Raw genomic sequence first — 5,123 nt, 5'->3', positions numbered from 1 at the left:
GTGAACGAATTGAATACGCACTTGGAGCATAATCCGTCTATCGGGCGTGTTACGTCCTGTTGACTCCACGATTTCCTTCTTTCGTGGAATCACTCATCTCATCACACAAAACAGACGGAAACCATAAAATAGCGGCTATCAATTGACGAGGCGGATGCACTCCAACTGTCATCGCTCATTAAATGGTAAATGACGAAATCTTCCAGAAGACTCAAACCTAATAAAATAGGCAAATTATAGACTTGTTTGTCACATTCCATCTAATTCCACGAAATGAAGCACGAAATTTCAATTATGTCGAAATTTCGTGGCAAAGGGCGCAATAAATTAAAAACGCCATAAGGATCTGGGTGACCTCTAGGAAGGAAGGGCTGATCTCACGCTTTTCCTTGAAACGCAGATTTGACCTAAGACCCACGCCTCGCGGCGATTGATAAAATTAAGACTCTGGAAGGGACTGTCAAAGGGCAAGATAATAACGTACTCGCCAATGAATAGCCGCTAATTAAAAATTGCTCATAGGCAATGACGATTTTTGGGGAAACTCGCCACGGGATAGGCGGAAAATTGAAACATACGTCACGATCAGAAGAGAACTCCACCCAATTAAATCGGATTAAAACATAATCCCGCCTCCTTAATTTTGTATAAAAATCGCGACTTTGCGCACTTGGAGTCACTTCTGATCCAGTCCGAGACGTCTTAAAATTATATTTACCAGCCGTACTTGTCAACTATCATCCAGCCGTATTCCTCAAGTGAGACTAGATTTCTGTCGCGTCGCGAGTCGATTCTGTGCGCGTCAAGACACATCACAGAACCGAGCCAAACCTACCTCCGGAAGAATCCGGCGCAGTCACCTCAGAGACTCCCCGATCACAGCCGTCAACAGTAAGTCCGAGATACCCGCTCGGTTATCTACATACACCCCTACAGTATACATATATATATATATATATATGTGTGAATACCATACACGAGAACACGTATATATATTTATATATATATAAGTATAAAATCGTCTTTAAAACTCCCTTTTTTTTCGAATTCAAAATCATAAAATAATTTTAGTGAAGTCGAAAATTCACCGCCGCAAGTCCTTGGGAATAACTATCTGCAATCGGCTAATTCGGAACAGGCGCGCCCGCATAGTGGAGCGACAGCTCCTAGCCTCATTTCTAAGACGCGAACAGTCTCCGCATATCGAACTCGCTATCCCCGATTCTCCCTCTTCCCGATCTCCCTCATCTGCCTGTTGTTCCCTTGCGTATCGGGTGTTCCCCGATACCCCAGAATCTTCCCGCCTTCTTGAACCTTCCTACTCTCCAGTTCCTTCCGAGGAACTTGCGGAGTTCCGGGAGAGATCACCCTGCAACTTCTCCCCTGTTTCTTTCGACGGAATTCCTTCCCCCTTTAGTTCCACCACCCTCTATCGTGACCTCGGATCGACCCTCTCCCTTCTTCTCCGACTCGAGTATCGAAGTACTCGAGGAATCCTCCCCGCGTTCCCCATCCCCTACTATAGAAATAGTATATGAATGTATAAATTTATAACTAATCGCTAATCAACCATTGTATCGTAATCATAGTCCTTTACGTAATCATGAATTTATAACTGACTATTTCTCTAGAATAAATTTAAATATTTTATTCCGATAACTATGTTACCAAATTAATGTTTGAACCCTCGTTTTTATATATTCACGCATACATAGTCAACACTTATTCTTCACAATCTACTCACCAAATGTATCGTTGACGAGCAGAATATCGATCTTTATAAAAAATCCTCCCCGATCTTCCGAATTTGTACCAGGACGAATGTCAATCCACACACACACACACACACACACCACACTTCCACGTATTATTATATACAATAATGATTCTTTAATTTGTAATAATATTTGTCTATTCCTTTTACAATAAATGTTTCAATTATTTGGTTAAAATAAACTCAATGTTTATTCATTTATAAATAAGACCTCACCCCTCACTACCTCTCTAAATCGCACAAGGTCCGATCCCCGTTACGTCTTCCTTTACCCCCTCCCTCGGATAGCCTTTCCTTCGCTATCCGTCGAACCAATGTACCTATTAAATTCCGGGGTCCTGACGTAACAGGCGTGATGATTTTAACATTAACATCAACGGGCAGCTGGAACTTTTTGTTCCGAGTACTTCAGTACAGCCTCTCGGGTCGAACCAGGATGCAAAGGAGAGACTTATTTAAGAAAGTCACCGAAGCTGCGGCGAAAGGACGGCAGATATTCACAGTGCAGCTGTGTAAACCAGAAGGAATCAGCTTGGGATTCGGCGTAATCTTCGGAGCAAGGATAAGAACGAGTTTGTCATATTCGTACAAGAGATACAACCAAACGGCATCGCCGGCTACGACGGTCGACTGTTAGAGGAAGATCAAATATTGGCAATCGATGGGCAACCCTTAGACTCCAACATCTCCGATGAGCAAGCGATCTCGAATCTTCAGAAGGCTCGTGGTCTGGTTAAGTTGCATAAAACGCTATAATAGTTATAAATGTTTCCTGTTTTGTGACATTTTTCTTAATTATTCATAATATTAGCTTATATTCATAAGCTAAGTGTAAATCAACTGTATTAAACAAGAGCAACTCATTAACGGTAGTTGTATTAAAGTGTAACTGTATTAGATTCTATTGGACTAATTATAATAAATGTGGTGTATTTACGGCTCATACGTTGCTAGCTTAGCCTTGTAGTTTGTAGTTATGTGATTCGGGGATGATTTCTCCCTCTTACCGCGTTATCGCCGATACATGTGTGTGTGTGTGTGTGTGTGTGTGTGTGTGTGTGTACACATATTAATATTTTTAAATTATTTTATTTTATTATTATAAAATACTAGCTTGATACCCGTGCTTCGCTACGGTATGTAACTATATTTATTGTAATTTATTGTAATTTTCTTTGTTTAATTTTGTTATTAATATTCTAATAAAGTTTTATGTTCTGTTTAAATAAGTGCAGATGCTTAATTTCTGTACCAATTATTTCCAGCTGCTTAATGTGCTTTAAAAAATTCCGGGAACTTTCTTATCACCCACACAGTATATATACTTAAGGTTAATAACGCGCGTATTGATTCGATGGACCGAAAATATCAGATTCCATTTCAATGGTATACGTGCGTAACAGATGGATGAATTGTAAACATTTATTCCATATTGATCGGTGAGACCTCGACAAACACTATACTCTCGACCTGGTGCAAGCGTTTACGTGGTTGACATCTGTACGTCAGGTTACGTAGTAGTAGATAGGAATACCTAGCAAATACCCCAGCGGTAAAACTTCAAAAATATTTCTTAAAAATTTTTCCAGGGACGTTTTCCGTTGTCGCACCTCCCTCAGGGTACTCTCTGGCGTTCTCCGCTGCCGTCGTACATCTCTCTTGCGCTTTCCGATGTTTTCCGTACTGAGTTATCACTGGCAATTGGCTACCTAGCTATGTAGAATAGTATCTACAGTGTTAAATTTAGCATTTCTGAAGTGCTTTATTTTGAAGTATTTTCATTTTTATTCATTTTTAGTAAAAAAAAGTTATAAAACTTAGCTATAATACAAGTAATTAAATAATTGGAACAAAATCGTCACTAACCGCATTATTGCACTATCAAAAATTACCCTTTTAAAACAAATTTTGATCACTTTTCCACTGATTTAGACGGATAAAAAGCTGCTATCATCGTATTCAGCGAGCCAACACAATAAAAAATCGTGTGTCCATATCGGTCCATATATGTTAAAATTTTTTTGTGTTATTAAGATTTTTATTATTTCAATGTAAAATTAACATACAACAGCTATGTTATTATTTTCTTAACATTTTCATGTGTTACATATTTATGTCAACGTGATAACTTCACACTTTATGTATGTCATTTAGAAATTAAATATTATTTTGAGTTCTTTTAACACAATTATTTTAAAAAATCAACACGTTTTAAAGTTCTTTTAACATAAACAAAAGTTAAAGTAAATTTTCAAATAATCATAAACTTTGACATACAAAATAATTAAATTTATTAAAATCATTTTTATTACACATAATTCAAGTTAAAATAATTAATATCATGTGTTAATATATAACTTGAAAAATAAGCGTTTATTTTGATTATTGAAATGTTAACACATGAATAAGTTATTTTAACTTAAAACTTATAGTGGACTTTCTGCGACATGTGAAAAATGTTACAATTAACATTTTATTTTTTACTGTGAAAAAACACAAGATTACATCATATATAACTTACGTTACACTTTTTAGGCAAAAATCTATATTACTCATCGTCCTTTGCATAGGACGAATGTCGGGAACGAATCTAGAGATCCCAATCAAATTATAGGTATGAGCCAATTGACTGAGTTGGAGACACTAACTGATGTGACACAAGATGGAACCATGTTAAAAATAACATATAATTATCAGTTATATGAAGTGACGGACAGTAGTGAAACTCACTCTAAACTACAGGCAGGTTAATGGAATTTACTTACACAATATATTGAACATAGAAATTATAGGTTTCTCGTAGTAGTACAAGTGCAAGCAAGTGATATATGAATTGTCATGAAATGAACCATTTTATTGCAGATGTAAACTTCTTCGCTGAAATTTTCCAAAAAATTACTGAAAAGAACGCTGTACAAGATAACGTGGGTGAATCTGACTGTAGCCAAATCAACCCGGATCACACAATGGAAGCACAAGAGGACCTCAACGAAATACCTAACAATGATGAAAACGGTACATTATGAATTTTCTAAATTAATGTGTTAGAGATTAAGTTAAGTTTAAAAAAAAACAATACGCACATTTGTTTCATACGATAATCAATTTTTTATATATTCTTTATTTTAGATTCTAAATTTCAATGGGATCATAAATCCATTTTATTCCTCCTATCCAAATATTCCGAACGGCTGGCGAAATTTAGAAGTCCAACAATAAAAAAAATTACGTTTTGGAGATAAATAAAACAAGAATTTGATGACATAGGGATTTCGCAGGTTACTGCACAAATGATTGACCATAAATTTCGCAATTTGAAAACCAGATATAAACATATAAAAAAGATAAT

The 5,123-nt window shown here is 36.4% G+C and overlaps 1 long non-coding RNA gene across 1 annotated transcript; it reads left to right on the top strand.

The window, feature by feature from the left end:
• Positions 1-3,301: 3,301 nt before the first annotated feature.
• On the top strand, positions 3,302-5,123 carry LOC139824936 (uncharacterized). The gene is made up of 3 exons (XR_011735371.1): positions 3,302-4,516; positions 4,637-4,789; positions 4,904-5,123. It is a non-coding gene; the product is annotated as an uncharacterized lncRNA (long non-coding RNA).

Source organism: Temnothorax longispinosus, unplaced genomic scaffold (assembly GCF_030848805.1).
Source record: "Temnothorax longispinosus isolate EJ_2023e unplaced genomic scaffold, Tlon_JGU_v1 HiC_scaffold_695, whole genome shotgun sequence".
NCBI classification, from domain to species: Eukaryota; Metazoa; Arthropoda; class Insecta; order Hymenoptera; family Formicidae; genus Temnothorax; species Temnothorax longispinosus.
Note: the sequence above shows the minus strand (reverse complement) of the source record. Positions and strands in the feature narration are given on the sequence as shown.